General features: G+C 38.6%; 1 long non-coding RNA gene across 1 annotated transcript; it reads right to left on the bottom strand.

Moving 5' to 3' along the window:
* Positions 1-11,158: 11,158 nt before the first annotated feature.
* On the bottom strand, positions 11,159-15,299 carry LOC144663835 (uncharacterized). Its single transcript, XR_013572679.1, has 2 exons — positions 12,526-15,299; positions 11,159-12,336 (listed from the first exon to the last, which is right to left on the bottom strand). It is a non-coding gene; the product is annotated as an uncharacterized LOC144663835 (long non-coding RNA).
* Positions 15,300-15,304: the final 5 nt, after the last annotated feature.

The following is a 15,304-nucleotide window of genomic DNA, read 5'->3' as shown; positions in this document are numbered from 1 at the left end:
TTTTGGTTTTAGTTCTGATTGGCTGAGAAAGTGGCGCGAGAATTTTAAGCCAATCACTAAGCGTAGTAATGCAAAACCAATGCAAACGCAATTTACTTTCGACACTCATTAAAGTGAAAACCGCTCTAAGCAAAATACCCTTGTTACGCAATTACGTTGAATTATCAAATGAGGCAAAAACGCTAGTCACGCGTGCAAACCAAACGATTCCACCTTCCTCAAAGTGCTGATCATAACAACCCCTTATATCTGTTGTATTTGATAAAAACCAATGTTCTTTATGTACAGAGAAGCCATATATATATATCAGCTAGTAAGTCAGTGCTTCTCGTGAACGAAATAAAATGCCACCATGTGCTAAACTTTTAAATTGAACACAGTTCAATTCGAATTAATAGAATTCTGGAAGGACAATTTCCTAATTGGCGTAAGACTTTTTTGAGCAAATGATTTTGAGCGACGCGAGAGATTTTCAATCTCGCCAAAAAGCAGTGATTTCATTGATCGCGAACAACTTTGTACTCATAGGTTAATCCCAATTTAGTCCATTAACCTTTTGTTAACTCATAAGAGGCTAAAGAACACACATGAAAGACATTTAAAAACGTTCTTACCTTGTTTTCCCTAGAACGAAAACCAAGAGGTAAATAGGTTTATTTTGTCGTTCTTAGTAGGGAGTTTTAGATGGATCCCTCGATCTGAGCACTTTTAGATGTATTACTACCAAATTCAGAAAGCCCAAATATAAACATTGCCCCTGGGAAGTATGCCCACGACCCCCAAGAGGGCCGCTAGTGATCATGACATCGGTGTGGTTTGGGTGGGATATTTCCAGCCGCTTCTTTTCCAATCGCTTCGGAACGCTCCCTCTCCACCACCAGTCCCTAAAAAATAACATCGATTAATAACAACATTTAATGGAAATTATTCAAACTATTTAGCAAATTTGTCAAAAAAAATGGTATAAAATAACAGTACATGGCATTCCTTCAAAAAATATATCTCAAATTCGTAAAAAAATGTCTAAAAAAAAACTCGAGCGAAGAGAAGCACCTGAACAAAAATCCTGCACCACCTTCACGTCAATTCATCCTAATTTTCACTCCAGGTCCAAAAGAAGCATATAAGAAAATGGTACATGAGCCAGTGAAATAACAATTATGGTCCCTTGTGTTGAAGTACCACCACATAGATAAAAGCTTGTTTACAATCCAGACCAGGCAAAACCGGCCAGTATGCAACTTGAAAATACTGTTTGGGTCTTTTTGGAAAAATGCCATCACGTGGATACATCCTAAATTTCACTCCCGGTCTAAAGGAATAGAATAAGAAAGAAAATGCTACATGAGCCACTGAAAATGACGATTATGGGCATTGTGTTGAGATACCACCACGTAGATTAAAGCCTATTTTCACTCCAGATCCAGCAAAATGGGCCACTTTGAGACTTGGAGTGTACAGTTTGTGTCTTTTTGGAAAAATGCCATCACGTGGATTCATCCTAAATTGCACTCCCGGTCTAAAGGAATAATCGAATAAGAAAGTGCTACATGATCCATAGAAAATGACGTTTTTCGGCCCTTCTTTTAAAATACCACCACGTAGATTAAAGCTTATTTTCACTCCAGATCCAGAAAAAAACCGGCCATTTGAAGGCTTGAAATGTACAGTTTGTGTCTTTTTGGAAAAATGCCATCACGTGGATTTATCATAAGATTCACTCCAGGTCCAAAAAAAAAATCAAATAAGAAAGTGCGACACGAGCGACTGAAAATGACGATTTTGGGCCTTTGTGTTAAAATACCACCACGTCGATTAAAGGTTATCGTCACCTCAGATCCAGCACAACCGGCCAGTTTGTGACTTGCAATGTACAGTTTGGGTCTTTTTGACCAAATGCCATCACGTGTATTCATCCTCAGTTTACTTCTGGTCCAAAAGAAATCGATTAAGAAATTTCTACACGAGCCACTGAAAATGACGCTTTTGGGCCATGTGTTGAAATACCACCACGTAGATTAAAGTTTATTTTCACTCAAGATCCAGCAAAACAGGCCACTTTGAGACTTGAAATGTACAGTTTGTGTGTTACGTGGTTACGTGGTTTTGTGTTACGTGGATTCATCCTAACTTGTACTCCCGGACTAAAGGACTCGATTAAGTAAGTGCTACAGTAGCCACTGAAAATGACGATGTTGGGCCTTTGTGTTGAAATACCACAACGTAAATTAAAACTTATTTCACTCCAGATCCAGCAACACCGTCCAGTTTGATACTTTAAATGTAAAGTTTGTTTGTTGTTTTAAAAAAATGCCATTACGTGGATTCATCCTAAATTGCATTCCAGGTGTAAAGTAATCGAGTAAGGAAGTGTTACATGTGCCACTGAAAATGACGATTTTGGGTCCTTGTGTTAAAATACCACCACGTAGTTTAAAGCTTTTTTACTTCAGATGGAGCAAAACCTGCCATTTTAAGACCTAAAGTGTACAGTTTTTTGATAAAATGCTTTCACGTGAATTCATCCTAATTTGCACTCCCGGTATAAACGAATCGAATAAGAAAGGGCTACATGAGCCACAGAAAATGACTATTTGGGACCTTGTGTTGAAATACAACCACGTAAATTAAAGCTTATTTTCACTCCAGATCCAGCAAAGCCGGCCAGTTTAAGACTTTAATATACAATTTCTGTCTTTTTGGAAAAATGCCATCACATGGATTCATCCAAAATTGCACTCCCGGTCTAAAGGAATCCAATAACAACGCGCAACAAGAGCCACTGAAAATGACTATTTTGGGCCCTTGTGTTGAAATACCAGCACGTAGATTAAAACTTTTTTTCACTATAGATCCGCAAAGTTAGCCAGTTTGAGATGTTAAATGTACAGTTTGAGTCTTTTTGAAAAAATGCCATCACGCGTACTCATCCTAGGTTTCACTCTTGGTCCCAAAAAAATCGAATAAAAAAGTCCTGCTTCCCTTCTGAAAATGACAATTTTTGGCCCCTTGTGTTGAAATAACACCACGTAGATTAAAGATTATTTTCACTCCAGCTCCAACAAAACCGGCCAGTTTGAGACTTCAAATGTACAGTTTGGGTCTTTTTGAAAAAAAAAAAGCCATCACGTGGATTTATCGTAAGTTTCACACCACGTCAAACCAAATCGAATGAGTAAATGCAACGCGAGCCACTGAAAATGACGATTTTCCACCCTTGTGTTGAAATACCACTACGTAGATTAACCCTATTCAGACCGGGCTTTTTTGGACCTTCTCAGACCGGGGGGGGGGGGGCTTCGGAAGCCCCCCCTATGTAACTTCCAGAATATTTAAGCAATCACTATGAAACTTATAGGATGTATTGTACGTCCGAAACTCTTTCTTTTGGTATACGTCACGTGGGATGGTGACGTCACATCACGTGACAATTACATCATGATGTCAAAACAGCCGCCATCTTGGATCCGCCATCTTGGATTTCAAAATTTTTCCAAAATGCCAGAAAACCACCCAAAATCATTGCAAAGTACTCAAAATGAATAAAAATATGCTTTAAAGCCGTAAAAATGTAAAAATAATGCCATTTAAGTTGATTTTTATTAACAGAAACACGCAAAATTACAAATTTGGGAAAACATGCCTGTCAAAACGCCGTTGCCATGGTGATGTCAAGTTCCTGACACATCATCCAACCCTACCAATTTGTTTCCAGATAAATTTTAGGAAAACTCAGAAAGTTTGGCAGCGTTTGGTTAAATCTTAAAAAAGTTATAAAAGTTCAAAGTCAGCGCGGGCCTCAAAAGCCCCCCCCCCCCCCCGGTCTGAATAGGGTTAAAGCTTATTTTCACACCATATCCAGTAAAAACGCCCAGTTTGTGACTTGAAATGTACATTTTGGGTCTTTTTAACAAAATGCTATCACGTGGATTTTTCTTAATTTTACTCCAGGTCCAAACCAAATCGAATGAGAAAATGCAACACCAGCCACTGAAAAATGACGATTTTGGACCCTGGTGTTGAAATACCTCCACTTACATTAAAGCTTATTTGAACTACAGATCCAGGAAAACCGGCCAGTTTCAGACTTGAAATGTACAGTTTGGGTATTTTTGACAAAATTCCATCACGTGGATTCATCCTAAATAGTACTCCCGGTCTTAAGGAATCAAATAAGAAAATGCTACATAAGGCACAGAAAATGACGATTTTTGGCCCTTGTGTTGAAATACCACCGCTTACATTAAAGCTTTGTTTCACTTCAGAACCAGCAAAACCGGCCAGTTTGAGACTTGAAATGTACAATCTGGATCTTTTTGACAAAATGCCATCACGTGGATTCTTCCTAAGTTTCCCTCTTCGTCTTAAAAAATCGAATAAGAAAGTGCTACATGGGCTACTGAAAATGACGATTTTGGGCTCATGTGTTGAAATACCACCACGTAGATTAAAGCTTATTTTTACTCAAGATCAAGCAAACCGGTCAGTTTAGACTGGATATGAACAGTTTAGGTCTTTCTGGCAAAATGCCATCACGTGGATTCATCCTAAATTTTACTCCCCGTCTTAAGGAATCGAATAAGAAAATGCAACACCAGCCACTGAAAATGACAATTTTGGACCCTGGTGTTGAAATACCACCACTTACATTAAAGCTTATTTTAACTCCAGATCCAGGAAACCGGCCAGTTTCAGACTTGAAATGTACAGTTTGCGTCTTTTTGACAAAATTCCATCACGTGGATTCATCCTAAATTGAACTCCCGGTCTTAAGGAATCGAATAAGAAAATGCTACATAAGGCACAGAAAATGACAATTTTGGGCCTTTGTGTTGAAATTCCACCGCTTAGATTGAAGCTTCTTTTCACTCCAGATCCAGCAAAACCGGCAAATTTGAGCTGACTTGAAATGTACAGTTTGGGTCTTTTTGACAAAATGCCCTCACGTGGATTCATCCTAAAATTCACTCCAGGTCTTAAGGACTCGAATAAGAAAAAGCTACAAAAGGCACTGAGAATCACGATTATGGGCCTTTGTGTTGAAACACCACCGCTTAGATAAAAGCTTATTTTCACTCCAGATCCAACAAAACCGGCCAGTTTGAGATTTGAAATGTGCCGTTTGGGTCTCTTTGTCAAAATAACACCACGTGGATTTATCCTAAATTTTACTCCCGATCTTAAGGAACCGAATAAGAAAATGCTACATAAGGCACTGAAACTGACGATTTTGGGCCATTGTGTTGAAATACCAACACTTAGATTAAAGCTTATTTTCACTCCAGATCCAAACAAACCGGCCAGTTTGAGACTAGAAATGTACAGTGTGGGTCTTTTTAACAAAATGTCATCACGTGGATTAATCCTAAATTTTACTCCCGGTCTTAAGGAATCGAACAAGAAAGTGTTACATGAGCCACAGAAAATGACGATTTTTGGCCCTTGTGTTGAAATACCACCGCTTAGATTAAAGCTTTTTGTTCACTTCAGAACCAGCAAAAACTGGCCAGTTTGAAACTTGAAATGTACAGTCTGGATCTTTTTGACAAAATGCCATCACGTGGATTCTTCCTAAGTTTCTCTCTTCGTCTTAAAAAATCGAATAAGAAGGTGCCACATGGGCTACTGAAAATGACGATTTTGGGCTCATGTGTTGAAATACCACCACATAGATTAAAGCTTATTTTTACTCAAGATCAAGCAAACCGGTCAGTTTAGACTGGATATGTACAGTTTAGGTCTTTCTGGCAAAATGCCATCACGTGGATTCATCCTAAATTTTACTCCCCGTCTTAAGGAATCGAATAAGAAAATGCAACAGCAGCCACTGAAAATGACGATTTTGGACCCTGGTGTTGAAATACCACCACTTACATTAAAGCTTATTTTAACTCCAGATCCAGGAAAACCGGCCAGTTTCAGACTTGAAATGTACAGTTTGCGTCTTTTTGACAAAATTCCATCACGCGGATTCATCCTAAATTGTACTCCCGGTCTTAAGGAATCGAATAAGAAAATGCTACATAAGGCACAGAAAATGACGATTGTTGGCCCTTGTGTTGAAATACCACCGCTTACATTAAAACTTTTTTTCACTTCAGAACCAGCAAAACCGGCCAGTTTGAGACTTGAAATGTACAGTCTGGATCTTTTTGACAAAATGCCATCACGTGGATTCTTCCTAAGTTTCTCTCTTCGTCTTAAAAAATCGAATAAGAAAGTGCTACATGGGCTACTAAAAATGACGATTTTCAGCTCATGTGTTGAAATACCACCACGTAGATTAAAGCTTATTTTTACTCAAGATCAAGCAAACCGGTCAGTTTAGACTGGATATGTACAGTTTAGGTCTTTCTGGCAAAATGCCATCACGTGGATTCATCCTAAATTTTACTCCCCGTCTTAAGGAATCGAATAAGAAAATGCAACACCAGCCACTGAAAATGACAATTTTTGGCCCCTTGTGTTGAAATAACACCACGTAGATTAAAGATTATTTTCACTCCAGCTCCAACAAAACCGGCCAGTTTGAGACTTCAAATGTGCAGTTTGGGTCTTTTTGAAAAAAAAGCCATCACGTGGATTTATCGTAAGTTTCACACCACGTCAAACCAAATCGAATGAGTAAATGCAACGCGAGCCACTGAAAAATGACGATTTTGGACCCTGGTGTTGAAATACCACCACTTACATTAAAGCTCATTTTAACTCCAGATCCAGGAAAACCGGCCAGTTTCAGACTTGAAATGTACAGTTTGGGTCTTTTTAACAAAATTCCATCACGTGGATTCATCATAAATTTCACTCCCGGTCTTAAGGAATCGAACAAGAAAGTGTTACATGAGCCACAGAAAATGACGATTTTTGGCCCTTGTGTTGAAATACCACCGCTTAGATTAAAGCTTTTTGTTCACTTCAGAACCAGCAAAACTGGCCAGTTTGAGACTTGAAATGTACAATCTGGATCTTTTTGACAAAATGCCATCACGTGGATTCTTCCTAAGTTTCACTCTTCGTCTTAAAAAATCGAATAAGAAAGTGCTACATGAGCTACTGAAAATGACGATTTTGGGCTCATGTGTTGAAATACCACCACATAGATTAAAGCTTATTTTTACTCAAGATCAAGCAAACCGGCCATTTAGACTTGATATGTACAGTTTAGGTCTTTCTGACAAAATTCCATCACGTGTATTCATCCTAAATTGTACTCCCGGTCTTAAGGAATCGAATAAGAAAATGCTACATAAGGCACTGTAAATGACAATTTTGGGCCCTTGTGTTGAAATACCACCACTTACATTAAAGCTTTGTTTCACTTCAGAACCAGCAAAACCGGCAAATTTGAGCTGACTTGAAATGTACAGTTTGGGTCTTTTTGACAAACTTCAGTCGCGTGGATTCATCCTAAATTTCACTTCAGGTCTTAAGGAATCGAATAGGAACATTAGGTACTGAAAATGACAATTTTGGGCCCTTGTGTTGAAATACCACCGCTTAGATTAAAGATTATTTTCACTCCAGATCCAGCAAAACCGGCCAGTTTGAGACTTGAAATGTACAGTTGGGATCTATTTTGAAAAAAAGGTATCACTTGAACTCGTCTTTTGTTTTTTCACTCCAGTTCCAAAATAATCGAATAAGAAAATACTGCATGAGCCACTTAAAATGACGGTTTTGTGCTTTTGCAATGCTAAATTAAGGTTCTTTTTGAATAGGTAATGAAGTTTTACCAATACCTTTTGCCCATCAATTAACTTTAACTTTTTTAAGTTTTCCTCCCTTTTAAACTTATCCCTACCCACCCCTCCCTAAATGGTAGTATAATGAACATTTTTAAACAAAACAAAACCAAGGAAATTTACGCTTTTCAGTGATCCACCACGTTTATTTATTACTGTTGCCTGTGGAAGTCCACTTTATTCATTTTATATGTACCTTATTTTTAGCTCATTCTCCAGAATGAGTAATAGAGTGATACAGATGTTGACGGAAGTCTGCGTGTACAAAAATTGTGTGGACGGAAGTGATACAGATGTTGACGGAAGTGTGCGTGTACAAAAATTGTGTGGACGGAAGTGTGCGTGTACAAAAACTGTGTGGACGGAAGTGATACAGATGTTGGCGGAAGTGTGCGTGTACAAAAATTGTGTGGACGGAAGTGATACAGATGTTGACGGAAGTGTGCGTGTACAAAAATTGTGTGGACGGAAGTGATACAGATGTTGACGGAAGTCTGCGTGTACAAAAAATGTGTGGACGGAAGTTGTAGAACGGAAGTATATTTTATATGCTACCCCTGCCCCCTTAGTAACGCCAAAAATAACTTCAGTGAAGCTCAGATGCAAATGTGAAAAGAAATGAAATCATTGTATAGTGTAATAAATAAATTAACATCAAATCACATTTCGGAACTTTTAAAAAGGGAAACGTGTATCACAAAGTCGAAATGTTGACAACCTGGGGGTTTATTTTATCATGTGCTGACACACGTAATCAAGGTTCATTTTAACGTGCGCTGTTACACGCAATGAAGTTCCGCCAGGCAGCCGGAAGTAAATTTAATACGCTACCCCTCTCCTATTGTTGAGATTCTACATCTACATTTAATTTGGTCGGTAAAAATCTAGAGATATCACGCCAAGATTTCTTCATGGAACTTATTTTTAACTTTTACTATGGAGTTACGCTTGCCATATGACTCGTCTAAATAAACGTTTATAAAGCTCACTGATAAAAACACGACATCCGAGCAGCACGTTTTTGTTTTCTGTCACGTCATCTCATTTCCCGTGACTCACGTCATCCGTTTCAGTACACGACGTGTTCGTGTGCATCTTTCTCTCAAATTTCATTCGCTGCTCAATCCATGAACAATGATTGTCACTGCCCGGTAGATGCGTGCTGACAGAAAGGTTATTCAAAACGCAATTCAGTAATTTAAAACGGTAACAAATATTCATTTTATTTCTTTTCACATGTTTTAGCAGTAAAAACATGTTCTTCAAATATCGAAATTATATTTGTCAAGAAGACGAAAAGCTTTGCAGTTTAATTACACAATAGAAATACCAAACGACTGCGATCCTTCTAAGATCGATTAAAACGATGTATTGGTGAAAAATATTGTGAACAGTGTGAAAGCCCTTTCCGTGTTTAATTGTTATGTAAATATTCTAGCTTTTCTGTCTATATTGTTGTTGACTTTGTACATTTTCCATCAATAATAGCGCTAAGAAGAGCAAACAAGACAGGATGCCTTCGGATGTCTCGTGTTTGCTGGCACGGAAGGGTAAAGGAATGTGTGTGCATGCAAAAAACTTGACTGTTTCGCAATTCCTCCCCGCGGTACTGATTCTCGACCTAGGATCTTCTCTTCTTATCATTTATATCTTTATTATGCTTATCGTACCGCGATCCGGAAACGAAATACTATTTCTTTTTTAAATAACTGCTTGTGGACTTTTACGTAGCGGGGAATGGGGCCATGTAAAATTACTTCCGGCTGCCTCAATGGACTTGATCGCTTGTGTCAGCGCGTGTTAAAATACGTGAAAATACGTTTAGGGTCCCTAAGGTCTAAACAGCTCGGCAACTTGATTCACGTTGCACCATTTTTAGAAGTTGTGAAATTGTGATTTCATTTCTTTTCACATGCGTATCTCATTTTGACTTTACAGGGGACTGTACTTGACTTAAGTGGACTGCACCAGTACATTTTCATTACCCACCACCACTCCCAAACCCTACCCCCCCCCCCCCCCCGAAAAAGGCAGAAGAATGAGCTGGCTCTAAGTGCCCTTTGATTTCGATTTAATGCCGTGTACCGATTAAACGCCGTGTCTCTAAGGTTGAGTTGAAAATCGGCCCGTCAGGTATTTATTTAAGGTATTGTAAGCTTTTTTATATTAGCCAGATTCATTTTTGTAAAAAAAAAAAGAATAAAAACCGTTTCTTAATGGAAACTAGGGTCGAATAAACTGCAGGAGTCAAATAACCGCCGGGTCCACCAGGCTAAATTTGAAATAAAGGCCCGTAGCGTTTAATCGAAAAAATGATTTACTTACTTTTTACAAGCCTTCGCCACTAACAACACCCAACCCCCCCCTCCACCGCTACTCCCCCCTCCTATAACCCCCCCCCCCACCCCAAAGGCGGGCTTCATAGAGCTTTTACCTTATCTCTCAAATATAAATCACATTTTAGTCTTTGAAAAGCGGACACTTTGCCTTGATTTATTCCTGGACTAAGAATCAATTAGCAGACAACAGAATGAGCTAAACACTTTCCGTCGCGCGCAAAATACTCGTCTGGTACCCAGGGTATTTCTTTGGGTGACTGGGAATGAAAAAAATTGAAAGTTTTCCGTGGACGCTATCGTTTTCGAATCGTTTGTCATGTCCACATTAAAACGCGCAATGTCCGGATCGAGCGTTCGCAGACGCCAGGAGAAAGATAATCGTGACGTCAGCGTCTTTGAGAAGAATCATTTTTTGTCTACACTACAGGTATAGATCGTTTTTACCGTTACACAACAAAAACCCATTCAGTGAATGAAGTCAAGAAAACCGGATATTATAGTAGAATAATGGAGAAGATTTTTTTTTTCCAAATTTCAGGTCTGTGCGTTATCCCAAACTTCAGATATTCGTCGAAACGTTTTGCACAAATTTACAGAGCGAAGTATGGAGTCGCCATATTGGTCTACTTTGTTGTACGCCATTATGGCTGCCGGAAAATAGCGTGTACATCTAGAACTCAAATTGGCTATCTAGACCACTGTTTATCTGTTCTGGACATACAAACACTTAAATGAACATTTTTCATGCTACTTTAACTTCTCAAAGGGCTAAAAAACACAAGATAAATATATTTTTTTTTTCATAAACATGATCGTAACCTTATGTCACGCACCGCCATAACTCTGAAATTGAAAATGCGCTGGTTTCCAAACGAAGGCCGCTATTGAGCTGAAATGTTGAAAACATTCTATTTTTTGTGCTTTTTATGCCCGATATGGATACAAACTTCAGGGTGTCTTTAGTATTGGATTTTAATGCTTGATGACGTCACGTGAAAACGATCCACTAAAGCGGGCAGATTCTAAAGGTGTCTACTCTACCAAAAACGCACGCAGTAAGGCAATGACTGCAATGTCTGGAGACACATTGATACTCTTTACTGTACAAAGATTCTATGGTCGAGCAATACAATTCTTTACCTCAGTGATATTTCTTCGGGGGAAAATATATTACATTATTTTACTTGGCCAAGCAAGGATTTAATTATTGTACAAATATGTATACGCTGCACAGGCCTACCACACTTCTATTACTCGCACGAACAACCACGAGAAGCTACGAAACTGCCGAAGATCACCGAGTGATTTTCCGAGGCTTCCCGACTATGCAATTCAAACTAAATCGACTTTGAAAGCCAACTTTAGCTATAGTTCGGGATTTGTTCGTGCGATTAAATCAAAGTGAAATGGTCTGGGCAAGATTAGATTTCATTCCGTGGAATTCTACACATTTAACAAATGCCACTGCATTTAAACGTAGATACATGGAAAATAATAAAGGTGAAATGTCGTGAAAATCAATTTTGCAAGTCAATAAATCCACAGTGATATATAAAAAAGACAGGCAGAAATATATTTCCACTGTTACTAAGAGGAAAGGATAACGCATTGAACCGAGACAGGGTAGTCACGCATTCAACGGAGAGTGAGGCAAGTCACGCATTCAACGGAGTGGGAGTAGTCACGCATTCACCGAGTGTCACGACATGTCGCCTTTAAAGCCATGTTATATTTCTCACTGAGAATAGCGAGTGTAGAGGATGACTTTTCATGTAGTCTCCCCACCCAACGTAAGATATTTCCAGTTAAGCTGTTTTATCAAGACCTTTACTGAGAAGACTTAGTTAAAACTTGCAGGAATTGTGTTGCACTCGAAAGAAAGAATAGAATTCAGCCATGGGAGGGAAAACCATATTTCGATTTTTGTCAGAAGGTTTCGCGGGAAATCTTGTTACAGTGAAAATGTTTTCTGACATGCAACAATATAACGAGGGTACAGGGCACAACGAACATTAAAACACCGTTCAAAGAATGCGTTTGCGTGATTGATGTCACGCAACCAAAAAACCGTTACTAAACAGCGAGATCTTCATGGTTTTGCCTCCCTTGACCGAACAAACTAAACCAGAAGAGATAGAAAAGCACAAAACGTCATCGATTGATGACATTCAACATACGTAGGTTACCAGTAATTGTGCAATAACGTGTACTTTATCAAATAAAACTGATTCACAGTTCTCCAGTGTGAAACATGACTTCTCCTTACCAACCTAATACATTTCTTGTAATATCATTTTGAGAATTAAGTGTTGCATCAAGATAGAATCTCCTAGTTGATTATTATCGCAATTCTTACCACCTGTCTTCTTAACAATGTCTTGGAATCGTGGGGAGAAATCAGAATTGATCATTATTGGTATTAGAAGGTAAACGTTGATCACCACAGTAGTTTAAAGGAACTGTGTCACGAATTTTAACCAAATTTAGGCTAAGGAAATGGCCACTAAATTCGGTATAATATAGAAATAACCGCTTAAAACAGTAAAGCAACATTTCAGTAAAACAGCAAATACAAAAAGAGGTACGGATGGCCAAAGGTGAAGAAGATTGAAACGGATTGCGATATGGGTTTTTGAAATACTGATAGGCTGAGCAGTGTTCAAACTTAATGTCGTTTGCTTGAAACTTTAAATTATATCGTCCGGGAGACATATTTGGTCGTAATGAAGCTGTGGTTTTGTCATTTAGATCCACAGAAGTAATTTCTTCTTATTGAGTTAAATAGACAGTATTTGGCAAAACGATATAAAATAAACTTAACTCAGCTGTGACACGGTCCCTTTTAACTTATTTGGTTTTCACTGGGAAGTCGAATCACCCTCATGCATTTTCAGTATCCGACCGCAACCCCTTAAAGCGCACATGAAATATTTTTTTCCGACTCTTTTAACTATACATTTTCGTTCAATCAAGATTGTATCTAAAGATTCTTTTCAGCAGTGGAATCAAGCCGGGAAGTTGAACTTAAATGAGCTGCATCACGGATAGGAAATTAAAAGTTTCGTTTAGTACGTTTTTTAGCTCATTCTCAAGAATGAGGTATTAGAGTCATACAGATGTTGACGGAAGTTGTTTTGCACGCGTGTGCGTGTACCAAAATTGTGTGGACGGAAGTTGTAGAACGGAAGTAATTTTACATGCTACCCTTCCCCCCTTAGTAACGTCAAAAATAACTTCAATAAAGCTCAGATGCAAATGTGAAAAGAAATGAAATCCTTGTATAGGGTAATAAATAAATTTAGATGAAATCACAATTTCGGAACTGTCTACAATGAACCAAAGATAAAGCTACGTCAACTCTCTTAATTGTAGTAATGCACGACCCGCACGCGTCGTTATTACAAAAATTTATCAAATGTAAATTTTCATTTTTTTCTTTTCTAAGACCCCTCAACATGTCTTCGGCCCTGACCCCAATCTGTCTACGTCCAAGAGAAAGTATAAAGAGCGATCTAAAAAATAAAATATTCAATGGAATTTTTTGGTACGTTTGAAGCAGAGTTGGTTTTAGCTGGTGACGTGACGCAGCTGATGTTCACCCGCACGCGACCCTGCACGCATTTCTGTTCGTGCACAATGAACCAAAAATAAAATTACGTCAACTCTCTTTTTAGAAATGCACGATCTGCGCACGTGGCAAAATTAGTATCAAATATCTATTTTTTAGCTCTTTCTAAAAGAATGAGTATTATAATGGATCAGATGTGGACGGAAGCGGTTGTCGTCCAGCGCGTGGGCAAAAAATGTGTGGACAAAAAATGTGTGGACGGAAGTTGTAGAACGGAAGTAATTTTACATGCTACCCCTCCCCCCTAATGTGAAAAGAAACGAAATCCTTTTATAGTTTAATAAATAAATTCACATCAAAACACAATTTCGGAACTTTTAAAAAGGGAAACGTGTATCAAAAAGTCGAAATGTTGACAACCTGGGGGTTCATTTTATCATGTGCTGACACGTAATCAAGGTTCATTTTAACGTGCGCTGTTACACGCAATGAAGTCCCGCCAGGCAACCGGAAGTAAATTTAATACACTACCCCTCTCCCGTTAGTAAAAGTCAAAAATAAGTTCCATGAAGAAATCTCAATATGGAGTGACGCTTGCCATATAACGTGTTCTAATTAACGTTTATAAAGCTCACTGATAAAAACACGATATCCGAGCAGCACGTTTTTGTCTCCTGTCACGTCATCTCATTTCCCGTGACTCACGTCATCCGTTTAACACGACGTGTTCGTGCGCATCTTTCTCTCAAATTTCATTCGCTGCTCAATCCATGAACAATGATTGTCACTGCCCGGTAGATGCGTGCTGACAGGTTTTCACATGTGTATCTGAGCTTCGTGGAAGATGTGAACTATTTACACACTATCCAGCCAGAAGAAAGCTCGTAACCACAATGTCCACACGTTTTAGCAGTAAAAACATGTTCTTCAAATAACGAAATTATATTTGTCAAGAAGACGAAAAGCTTTGCAGTTTAATTACACAATAGAAATACCAAACGACTGCGATCCTTCTAAGATCGATTAAAGCGATTTATTGGTGAAAAATATTGTGAAAGCCCTTTCCGTGTTTAATTGTTATGTAAATATTCTAGCTTTTCTGTCTATGTTGTTGTTGACTTTGTACATTTTCCATCAATAATAGCGCTAAGAAGAGCAAACAAGACTGGATGTCTTCGGATGTCTCGTGTGTTTGCTGGCACAGAAGGGTAAAGGAATGTGCATGCATGCAAAAACTCCACTGTTTCGCAATTCCTCCCCGCGTAATACTGATTCTCGACCTAGGATCTTCTCTTCTTATCATTTATATTTTTATTTTGCTTATCGTTCCGCGATCCGGAAACGAAATACTATTTCTTTTTTAAATAACTGCTTGTGGACATTTACGTAGCGGGGAATGGGGCCATGTAAAATTACTTCCGGCTGCCTCAATGGACTTGATCGCTTGTGTCAGCGCGTGTTAAAATACGTGAAAATACGTTTAGGGTCCCTTAGGTCTAAACAGCTGGGCAACTTGATTCACGTTGCACCATTTTAAGAAGATGTGAAATTGTGATTTCATTTCTTTTCACATGCGTATCGGATTTTGACTTTACAAGGGACTGTACTTGACTTACTGTACCAGTACATTTTCATTACCCACCACCACTCCCAAA

The sequence above is a fragment of the Oculina patagonica genome, chromosome 8, assembly GCF_052425735.1.
Source record: "Oculina patagonica isolate OP01 chromosome 8, crgOcupat, whole genome shotgun sequence".
NCBI classification, from domain to species: domain Eukaryota; kingdom Metazoa; phylum Cnidaria; class Anthozoa; order Scleractinia; family Oculinidae; genus Oculina; species Oculina patagonica.
The sequence above is the reverse complement of the archived record's forward strand: the minus strand, read 5'-3'. Positions and strand labels throughout refer to the sequence as shown.